Source organism: Cynocephalus volans, chromosome 1 (assembly GCF_027409185.1).
Source record: "Cynocephalus volans isolate mCynVol1 chromosome 1, mCynVol1.pri, whole genome shotgun sequence".
NCBI lineage: Eukaryota > Metazoa > Chordata > Mammalia > Dermoptera > Cynocephalidae > Cynocephalus > Cynocephalus volans.
This window is the reverse complement of record NC_084460.1, coordinates 281,459,847-281,471,858: the sequence shown is the minus strand read 5'-3', so window position 1 is coordinate 281,471,858 and position 12,012 is coordinate 281,459,847.

Sequence of the window (12,012 nt, the reverse complement as noted above, 5' to 3'; positions counted from 1 at the left end):
GAGATGGAGTGCTTTGAAGTTCCATGAGGCTGAAAGAAGCTTTGGCTAAAGACAGAGTGTTCAACAGAGTGTGGGAGAGTGGGGTCGAGGGGCAGCTGCATGGGATGACCGAATTCTGCCAGCTTTTGCTTATGTGAGCTCACCCACTTTGGAGAGCATCTCAAAATGGCTTATTTGTTTATTTTTTTAATTGCTTTGAATTTCAGACAGCAGCCCTCAAAATGGTATACCAGGCTCCACACAGCCTTGACAAACACGTAGCACCAGGTGTGCTGTATCTCCATGTTTTGCCCCCTCTGATCCCTGTTGCCCAGGCAGATGGGCAACCAGAAGCACTGGAGAGGCCACACTCTGGATGTGAGCACTGGGGAACTGTCAGAGAGAACACCATGGGTGTGGCAGGGCCAGGGGAGGCTTCTGGCAAAGCTCAGACACCAGCTTTCTTGCCCTCAGCAACATCTGGTGGCCATGACCTTCTCATAGCCTCCTGGTGGGAAGCTGCTATGGAAAGGCAGGGACCAAATGATTAGTGTCTTGCATTAGCATCCTGTGTCCCTGTGTGATCTTCATCATTTCTAAGCAACTCACCCTAAGCTATGTGGCCTGGGATGAGTTTTTCCAGGAAGAAGCAGATTGGGTGTTATTCATTTTAGATTTAATTTTTCTAAAAGGGATTTTTTTTTAACACCTCTCCAAAGTCCCATAAGCATTGGACTCTGTTCCCCTATGAAGGGAGGAACTTGGAACCCTGCTCTTGTCCTCCAAACTCCCAAGGGACTTTGGGTATTATCACCCCACTACTGTTTTCTTTCTAATTTGGTACAACAGGAAGAACTTTGGCTCCATCTGGGCTCCTGTTTGAGCCTTTGCTCAAACTGTGCCAGAGGTGAGTAGTGTTACTGTAAATCCTCCTGGTAGTGATGGCGTCAAGGGCATGAGATTGGAATCAGAGGACACAGGCTCAAGTTCTGGCTTTGCCACAGTGGTCTGAGCTTGAGCTCGTTCATCTTTAGAGTGGGAAAAATAATAAACTCTCCCTCAAACTTTTGTTGTGAGGATTAGAAGAGATTATTCATGTGAAACATAATAGAAAGGAAATCCGAAGCACAGGTGAAACACTTCAAAAATGTCATCATTTCTTTCACCTGCGTCCCAACAGGTCTCTAGTATTTTGAGTTGAGGCTCTAGTTGTGTTGTTAACAGAGTTGCTAATCAATGGAAAGGCTTGGGGTCCTATACTATGGTAGGGCCCTGCATATTTCCATCCTTCTGAGAATCTCCAACATTTTTCTTGGGTGGTCTTCTTCTGCAGACCAAGCAAATACAACTCTGTTTCAAAGCGTACAACCTGTACGTCATATATACACATCATCTGGATTGGAAACATCGAGCTTAAAAATGGATGTTACAAGACTAACTAGGGGTGCAGGTCCTCATACCACTTTGGCCAGCCCCAAAAGAGTTTTTGGTACAAAGGCACAGGAAATTGTCTGACTTAAAGTCGGCTTCCAACACCTCTTTTTTTCCCTCTTGGGGAGATTTTTGATCTTTCCATGTTACTTCTAATTCTTGCTTATTTACCCCCCAGTGGCAAATGGGGTAAAAAACCCTGTGTCCTTCATCTCACAAATGCAACCAAAATAAAAGGAATTCTTATGATCCTCTTATCAAAGCAAATGAAAGCAGTTGTCAAATAAATTAGGATATAGTTAAGACATAAAGAAGAGAATGACAGCACCCGTAATGGTGAGAGTGTGGACGAACGGGCACTCACAGCTGGTAAACAATTTGGCATGTACAGTATATGAAACAGTAATAAATATTAAATGATAATTTCACACCTAGGAATATATATTAAAGAAATGATCAGCCAAATTCACATAGTTGTACATGCAAGATAGAGAGCTTATTACAGTGTTGTTTATAATACCAAAAACTGGAAACACAGTAAATATTCAATAATAGGGAGTTGTTGAATAGATGTTGGAATATCTACATGATGATACACTACATAGCCATTTAAATAATAACCTAGATTATATGTTATTGATATAATTGAGAGGAAGAAGGATTGCATAATATATGTGATTTCATTTTTATAAAAACAAAGCTTTAATAAGTGTATAGGAAAAAAATCTGGAACTTATGCACATTTTAAGGGAGGAACAATTATGGAGAATTTTTAAAAGCTTTTCCATTTATTGAATTTTGATTTTTTTCTACAACAAACAGATATTGCTTCCTGAATAACGAAATCACACATATTTTAAATAGAATCAGGACCATTAACTTAGACTTAAAAAGTACCCAGATGACATTTCCGTCAGAATCTCAAAGTCTCTGTCAATCTCTCACTGGAAACTAGATTTGCTTGCCAGGATTCTAGAAATGTAAAAACCAAATAAACAATTATTTCTTAAGCAATATTACTGATTAATCCTTTACAGAATTACTAATATTGCCAATGATATTATTTTGTACTATTTTCTGCATTCCTACTTCATTTGGGCTGAAAGAAAGTTGAAGAGGGATTCTTAGTCCTGTTTTCTTTTTGGCATGACTGTCCTCTCCAGCTGCAGCTTTGGAGAGGAAACAAACATTGAAACCCATCAGGGAGGCAGCTGTATGTATCCCATTCAGTCTGGCTGGAAGGAATCACTCCTGGAAACTAAACGAAGGGCAGAAGCTCATTTCCTGTCCTCTGGCACCCTCCCAGCCCTGCCACCGTGTCTCCACCCCCCACCCCCGGCTCCCTCTGAGCCCTGTTTCTGGAGGGCTTTTGGAATTGGGTTTGGGGCACCTGTAGCTTAGCTTTCTCTCCCAAAGGGAGTTTAACTTATTCACAAGAAATGAGTCAGCGAGCAGAGCCTGGAGCTGTGAGACACTTCTCTTCTGGGATCTGGAATTTTCTGGACAGCCCAAAAAGACTTGTTTGGTGGGGGAAGGCCCAGGATGGGGCATTTTTGGGTTTTGGCTTGGTTAGGCATGTGTACCAGAGCAGGCAGAGCTATCTTGTTATAAACAGGAAGATGTATCAGTGTGAAGTTTCCATGCTGGAATGAGAGTTGAGTCTGCTCTCCAGCTATCCTGGCCCCACACCACTGTGTGAATCCATTATCAGGGCACTTGTTAACATTCCAAGTTTCGTTTAGGTCTTGGCTTTGCTCAGGAGGTGAGGAGTGTGATGGGCACAAGCTGTGAGGCTGGGGTGAGGAATTTGAAGGATTAGGGCAAGTGAACAGAATAGCATCAGATAAGGCTGGAGGCAGGGTGGGGTGGACCAGACTGAGTCTCAGTCCTCCAAACTGCCAAAGAAGATTGAGTGGGACCCCAGTGAGAGGCTGCTGCTGCTGGTGGGGAGGTTCCTAACTCTCAGTGTCTATCTGCTGAGGAGAACAGAATAAGACATCAGGAAGAGATCCCTGTTTCGAAAAGTCATCAGACTTTGCAATTAGTGTCCAGTGGAATTGTCTCTCCCAGAGATATTTTTTGTTTTTTAAGAAGGAAAGATTTCCTCCTGGCAGGGCTGGTTTGGTTGTAGTTCTGCAGAGAGGAAGAAAGATTAATGAAAAGACACAGTTCAGGGACACTAGTTGCTGTGTTGGCTGCCTGTCATCCCAACCTCTTCTAATGCTAGGAGAATTCACCACTGTGTGAGTCTAGCTGGGAAGCAGGTGTCCACTCCCCACAGACGAAGTTCTAAGGGTCAGACTCCAATTCTTCTGGAATCTTGGAGGCTAGATCACAGCCATGAGACTCGATAGAGGCCCATCAGATGCTCCCATTAGAGGGCTTTGAGTTTCAAGAGGTTTGACACAAAGAACCAGGGATGGCATAGAACTCATCTGCCAGTGGTAATGCCCAGAATCCAGGGTCTAATGGTAGTGGTGGTGTCTCAGGTCAAGTGGCAGTGAGAATGGCACCCTACTCAGATGGCTCCTTGGGCATGAGCTTAGCTGTTCTCCCTTAAAGGTGGGATTCTCCATCCTTCCTGTTGATTCCATGAGCTCCCTGATATTGTTCTATTAAATTCTTTCTCTGAGTAAGAAATAAGCAGGATGGTCTTTAGTTCATTTCTGTTATTTGCAACTAAGAACCCTGACTGATGTACCCCCGAAGGTCTTAATCTTTTTAAGTACACAAACTTGCATTACCATGTGAGAATATATCTTAACCCTTTTCTTCCTTCCTTCTAGATGTCCTCCTGGGGAGAATTTGTCATTGGAGCCTCTGATTCTATCCTATTTTCCCAATTGTATGGTAGGCTTCAGAGAAGCTAGTGTTATGAGCCTTACGTTTTCTTTGTGGGGTTTTCCTTATGGCAGAGGGTGTCTTTAGGTAATGGTATAGGTTCCTCATAACTTATCATTACTGACCCCTCAACCAAACAGGAATTTATAGCCATTGGCTGTGTGTCATTCAGAGTCCAGATTCTACCAAGACTGCAGCAAAAAGATGATTCAACCAAAGAGATACTTCCTCCTCCACCTCCTTGAATAATACCATCTTACGTTGTACAGCACCTTTAGCTTTTCAGACTTCTGTTTAGTCTGCTTTCTCATGGAATCTGGGAGGTAGGTAGGCATGGAACTGGAGCTGCTATTAACCTCTCTGAGCCTCAGTTGCTGCACATATATAGTGGGATTAAATGTGAGAGGCCTGGTCTTGTATTTAAGCTCTGTCCTTTATCCTGCAGAACTTGAACATGGTCAGTACAAGGCTATATATACTGTATCTGCCAAGCTAGAAATCTGCAGACAATTATACTGGGAAAGTTAAATGGAAGCCCTTTCTCAGAAGGTAGTACACCCAACTATCCTGGCTCTAGAGAGGAGAGGACATCCGTAGCTGATGCCAGAGAGCGTGGCGTAGCTCCTGCTTTCTTCTGCCTTCTTCCTCTCCTCCTTTAATCCAGTCTGTTCACAAATCAGTGTGTCCTTTGCTGTCTTCCTCACCACTGTAGTCCCAACACCTGGAATAATTCTTGGCACATTTTTTGCTATTGAACAAAATACTTAATTTTCCTTCTTTCTGTTCTTGATGGTGTTGCTGATGAACTTGGCACTGGGAAAGAGGCACATGGAGGCAACACAGAGAATGGAAAATACACACCTTTGGATCAGACAGGTCTTGGTTAACAGCCTATATGTGCTTCTTACTCACAGTGTGACCTTGGGCAGATGAGTTAGTGTATGGCTGGAGATTTTGTGGTCGCAAGGAACAGCATCCGAGCTCAAAGTGACTTAAGCATCAAAGGGAATTTGTTGGATCATGTGTCTGGGAATGATAAGATGGACCATGTCTGATTTGATGGGATCAATACCCTCATTAACCTACTTCTTTTGGTTTTGTTTTTTTGTTTTTGATTTTGGTGATTTGGTCTAAAAGGTCATCCTCAATGATCTAATAGCTTATCCACCTATGTGACTCCCATATCTCAGCCTTCTTTTAAGTGTCCTCTATACTCTGCTATCGAGTGTCAACTCTCTTCCATCTTGAGGCTATCAGGGGATCTCAGAGGACCTGGGTCTTGGTGAACTTGATCCTAGAACCATGGGACAGAGGGGGATGGCATTTCCTGAGACCCGTCTAACCTATTCCTGCCATCTTCCATTTTTCTTCCCCCTTTTTTTACTCAAAGCATGCTATTTCACCAGTCTCAACTCCAAATGACCTGACAGGAGAGCTGAGCTTGATTCTAATGTGGTGACTGGAAACAGAGGTGGGGTGGAGAGTGAGGGAAGAGGGAGGTGGCTGACTGGGGAGAAGAGGCCCATACTGCTGGCTGTAGCAGTATCTAAGGCTGGGATCTGAAGACAACCCTGTCTCCCATCCAGATTCCCACAGCAGGAACAAAGTGACCTGGGCTTTGTCTTCCCAAGCCCCTCACTCAAGTGGTTTTCATCGAGTTTTGTAATGTGAGAGCCTTTCTGGAGGCCAAGGCCTTCATGCTTAGCTGAAAGTTGTTGAGACGCTCTTTCCAATCTTTTTCACAAGTAGCTTGGCTTTCAGATTGACAGCCTTGGAAACTGGACTCCTCTGTTTGTCCCATGAACAGGTATTGCCTGTGAGCTGCAAGTGCAAGCAGAACATGGTGTTCAAGGCCAACTTCTGATTTTCTATGGCTTGGGATGGGTGTGGGAGGGTGAGGGAACATTTGGAGTGCCCAGAGAAATGATGTTAATAACCAAAAATTAATAACAATAATGCAGGGCTGGCCAGTGGCTCACTTGGGAGAGTGTGGTGCTGATAACACCAAGGCCACAGGTTCAGATCCCTATATAGGGATGGCCGGTTCGCTCACCTGGGAGAGTGTGGTGCTGACAACACCATGTCAAAAGGGTGAAGATCCCCTTACCAGTCATCTGTAAAAAAAAAAAAAAAAAAAAGAAAAACTGTAATGTAAAATCACCCACCTGCGTTGACTTCCCCTTAATGTTTCTAAAGTTCAGTAGCTGAAAAGTGGCATCTGAATGCTTTCAGTTCTAACTCATCCATCACTCTGAAGCTATTCAGACCACAAGGAATAGAGACAAGAGAGTCCACACTCCTGAGCCCAACTTTTATCCTCCTTCCCTGTTCTACATTGGAGGATCTGGTGAAACTGGTGTTAGAATTTCAAGTGGATTGTCTTATTTAACCCTTATAGCAAGAAGGAAGACAATACTAATAAAAGTAGCTATGGTTTATTAAGTACCTAGTATGTGCCAGATGCTTAATCTCTAATCTCTAAAATAATCTTGTGAAGGAATGTTACTACCCTCATTTTGTGGACGAGAACTGGACACTGAGTTCAGGAGAAGTGGTTACTTGTCCAGGTTGACATGCTCGGACTTGGGTCCAAGCCAAGTGTGCCCTGAGCAGACCCTCACTCTTGCACTCACTTCCAGATCCAGGGCAGACCAGGGTCTAGGAGGAAAGATGTCCACTGCTCACTCAGCTCTTGGCTCCTTCACGGTGCAGTTCTTGGCTGGAACTCATTGTCCTGGTCTACTAGATACCTGGGAGAGGGAATGAGTTAATTTTTCTCCCAAACCTAGGAAAGGAAAGAAAAGTGAGAGTAGTCAGAAAGAGGGTTGAGATGGGAGGAATTAGGGGCAGAGATGGGAGGTGGGAAATGAGCTGTGCTGGGTTAGAGAACTGTTTTCAGACATTTCTCGAGATGAGAGCACATTTACTTTGTTTTTCATGGGTTCTCAGAGATGATGATGGCCTGGTCTAGGGAAATCTCTTTAAAAGCAAAATCCATGGGTATTGTTTCTGATTTTTCTGGTCAATAGGTTGTAAAAGAAAAGCACCTCAGAACTGCTTGGTCACCCTTCTACCCAATACTGGTCATCCTGGTGTCCTCAAAAGAATTTGGGGGAAATCATCTTAGGGGCCCAGTATGACTGAGAGGAGTTGAGGAGCCCTAGGAGACACAGCCTTGTGCAGCCTTTAGCCGGGAAGATGTCCTGGGCTGGAGCTCAGAGACAGCATTGGAAATGATTCCAAGTCTAGAATCTTGGGCCAGCTTCGCTGGGAGGAAGCAATTCTCTCAATGCTTGCTGCTGGGTCACTTCCCCTGGGCCACCCTGGCAGATACTCTTCTACCTGGCTCTGACGGTCACTTTTCTCACCCCAGTCCTGAGCTCTGGATCATTTTCTCTCCTCTGTATCTAGTGCTACTTTCCCAGCACTAGCCTGGGATGTTCATGGTTTCCTTAAGTAGCGGGGAGAGAGAGTAGATTCTGAGACAGCAAAAACAAAAATGCCGCTCCCCAGAGGGTGGACCCCCATACCAGGAACTACGCAAGTAAATTAGGTCTTTGCAGAGAATGCCCATTTTACCGAGATTCAAAGAGGTTAAGTGACTTGCTCGGGGTCCCACAGCTAGTAACAGAGCCAGAATCCAAATTTAGGCTTGTCAGTGAATGCACCTCTAGAACCCATGGCAGATTTAAAGCCCTCTTTCTAGTGCCAGTACCACTTCTCAGTTTTTCCTCTTCTTGGGGTGCTCTGCAGGATTCCGAGGCCTGGGTGCTATTATCCCCAGATGCGGAAGCTAAGCAGAGAGCAGTTGAGTGAAATGTTCACAGCCCCAAACAGGTCAACAGATGAACCTGAAACAGAATGCGGGTGGTCCATTAACTTCCTACCTCTTTGCAAAAACTGCTAAGAGATCCAACTGACCACATGAAAAATATTGACCCAGGGAAAAGCATCAGTCAAACTGATAAAGATGTCAAACACTGAGATGCACATTTGTCTAGTGAGCCAAGTGATAAGAAATGTGGGAGGGTGGTGTCTACAATGCTGGCCGGGGTGACGTTCATGTTCATAGCATTACAGAAACCAGAGTGGAAAGAGATCTGGAAGGCCCAATTGTCTAGCCCTCGATCACACCTCTGACTAGCAGCTGTGCAGCTCCTGCTTGACTACCCACAGGGACAGGAAACTCAGTATTTTCAGAGGCTGTGAGTTCCACCTCTAGACATTTCTGATTTCCTGGACACTGGTCATAGAAGTAGACCTTCAGTATTCTCGGACTGAGATCCTGTGCGTGCAAAGGAAGACACTGTAATAGATGCAGTGAGAATGCCAAATGGTCCAGCCACTTTGGAAAGCAATTTGGCAGTTTCTTATAAAGTTAAACATACCCTTACCATATGGGCTAGCAATCCCACTCCTAGATATTTACCCAATGACAACATATGTCCCTACTAAAATCCGTATGCAAATGCTTCATTCATAATCATCAAAAACTGGAATCAACCCAAATGTCCATCAGCCGGTGAATGGATAAGCAAACTGTGGTATATCTATGCTATGGAATGCTACCAATACATAGAAAAAGAACATACTGCTGATAAGTGCAACGTGGATAAATCTCAAATGCCTTATGTAAGTAAAAGAAATCAGACTCAAAAGGTCAAAAGGCTGTGTATATTATTATTTCATTTATGTGAAATTCTAGAAGAGATGACAAATAAAACACAGACACACACACACACACACACATGAGGGGTCTTCAAAAAATTCATGGAAAGATTTTCATTATCTTTTAATTCTATTTTTCCACAAACTTTTTGAAGTACATATACAAAACAGATTGGTGGTGGCCAGGGGATAAAGGGAGGTGCTGACTATAAAGAGGAATGAAGTGATGTTCTGGGGTGATGGAAATGTTCTATATCTTGATTGTGGGGGTAATTTTATAACTGTGTGCATTTGTGAAAATTTACTAAATTGTACACCTGAAAAGGATAACTTTTAGTGAATGTAAATTACACCTCAATAAATCTAACCTTAGAAAAACAACAATAAAAAAAATGCAGACACCAAATCTGATGGATTGATGGCCTCCGCCTGTGTGTCTGCAGGAGTTTTGTCTTCATGGTAAGGATGGTATTGACAGCCTTCCCCCCCACCAATTGCTGGACATCTACAAGGGCTACCTCACGTGGGTCCCTGAATCCATCCAGACACTGCTAAGGCTTGGGCCACTACTTTCTTCTGGGCCAATGGTTCTGATGTTCCAGTAGCTGGGTCCCAGATGTTTCTGAATTTGTACTTGGTGTGTAGCATGTGTCTGGGCCTTTCTGTCCAAGGCCCCTGACGTATACCTTGCTGCTCTGACCTGCTTGATGGTAATTTTTTCTGGCCAGGACAGAAATGGTTTTCTTTTCTCCGTGGTTTACTCTTCTGTATTTCTCTTTGAAGAATTGCATGGGTCTTTAGATATCAAGGCCCTTTCCCTTTGACAGAATGCGCATGTCACCAGGGTGCCTGGGACTAGAGCAGATTAAAGCAGGGCCACCTTGCTGTTCTCAGAACCCCCACTCTCACCGTTGGGCTGTGTCTGGTATTCCAGCATATTTCTGCCCCTATTGTAGATTCTCTTTTGCTTTTCCCATTGAAATTTAGCTTCTTTTGGCAGGTTCTACTCACACGCCTCAAATTCATCATGCTTTTTTCATGTTTGAACCCCAAGTGTGGATGTGGTTTAAGTTCTTTTCCCAGGATATTCTAGCACTCCATGCAAACCAGGGCTGTAAATAGATTTTGGGGGTGGGGAAGTTGGGATAATACCTGCTTCACATGTTTAAAATAGCTCAATTCATTCTAGTTTTGATCTAAAACCTCTTTTACATAATGAAGATGTTTTTGCCTTCTAGCAGCTTCTATTGTTCTCATTTTTCTCATCTGGCACTGTGCTAAGTAAATCTAATGCCTCTTCTGTGTGACAGGACTTCAGCTATTTGAGGTCAATGATCTTGTTTTTCTGGAATCTTCTTTCTAGGCTGTCTTAGCAAGAATGTGTGTCTGGTGGGGAGAATGCATCTGGAGTACTTAACTGAGATGCGGAGCTTGAGTGTAAAAAGGAGGCAGGAAAAAGAGAGGAAGAACTGGCTTTCAGCGGGGAAACAGGCAGAGACTCCCACACCGCATTGTAGGAGGAGCCCACCTCCTGCTCGGGATCTGCTTTCTCTTCTTAGGCAGAAGCATCTAAAGAAATAACCCGGCATTGCTATGTCACTGTTGAGCAAAAACCCTCCTTCTTGTCAGAGAATCTGGAGTTAAATGATACTACCCATAAAAAGTTCTCCATGGAGTCATTGGCATTTCTTTGGAATAAATTATTTCTATTTTTTGGCCCCAAAGTGGATTTAACATCTCCTAGAAGTGTTGGTTTGGGCTGGATTCTGTGTGGAGGCCTGAGGGAGGAAAAGTCCTGGTTTTAATGGAGGAAACATCCCAGACACATGGGGGAAAGACCCAAAAGCAAAAACAGAGACACATAATGTACCCAGCCCTCCCCAAAGCACATGGGAGTTGGCACTGTGTGCTCTTCTGGTGCTCAATCAAGGTTGAAACATAACCCAAACACTGGTGAGTCCATGGGCCAACTCCCTACATTTCTGGAATGGTCTCACTGAGAACTAGAAATACATTTAATCCACCAGAATTTCTTTATTCTTTACTACCCACGCTGCCTCTTTTATCTTGTTCTGGACAAGACCTGTCCCATTCTGAGCACAGCTATGTTGTCTGAGCACAGAAGGAGACCCCCCCTGCCTTTCCCTCCAGAACTCTTTTTGGGGAGGATTCTGCATTTATTTGGAAGAAATATTTTGCTTCACTATGAGTGGAGGGCGACACCCAAGGGTATGTATGTTCAAGTAACAAAAGATGCCCTCAGAACTGCTGTGTGTGAGGTAAGGAGGGGAATTTGTGCTGCTTCTGAGAGAGGGGAGTGAGGACAGAAAAAAGGAGAAAGAGGAAAGGGGCAGCTGGAAGATAGACGAGACCTGGGGTCAGTCCTCACTCCTTAAAGGCTTAATATAAGTTATTAAAATCACCAAGTGGCTGGTGAAAATGGCCTTAGCAGTGAGTGTGCTAGACAAAGGGCTTTAAGTCCTGCCCACACTTGAATGGATGAGGCTGGAGACTGCAGTGGGGTTCCAGGAACTGAGGGAGAAGAAGGTTATGTTTGTTTCCTTGTTTATTTCTCTCATTGGACTTGAACTCCTTGCTTTGGGGGCTCTATCTTACTTGTCTTTGTAGTTCCAGTGCCTAGCATACTTCCCCAAGCACAGAAGGCCCTCAGTTAATGTTGTTCAGAGGAAAGAAGGATGGCAGCATGGACCTTTGCAGTAAAATCTTCTAAATTTGCAAGTAATTAAAAGGTAAAAGATAATTGGGGATGTCCCAGAAACCGACTGCAGACAAAGTCTCAATATTAATTCTTATAAAGTCTTCTCATTCATTTAAGGAAAAATGGAGTCAGATAAACATTTCTTTAAATGTTGTCTTCCTTATCTGGACAAGTCTAGCCCAGATAGGTCTGTCTAGCCCAGATGCACCTGTTCCACGAAGCCTCTTCTATACCCCCAGTTGGGCACCATGGTGCATAATCTAGAATCATAAAAAATTAGAATTGAAAAGGGACATTAGAAGTCACTTAGTGATAATCTGATCCCTGGACCTTTCTTATGTCACTTAACACTTTCTATCTTGGTTCCTTAGTTT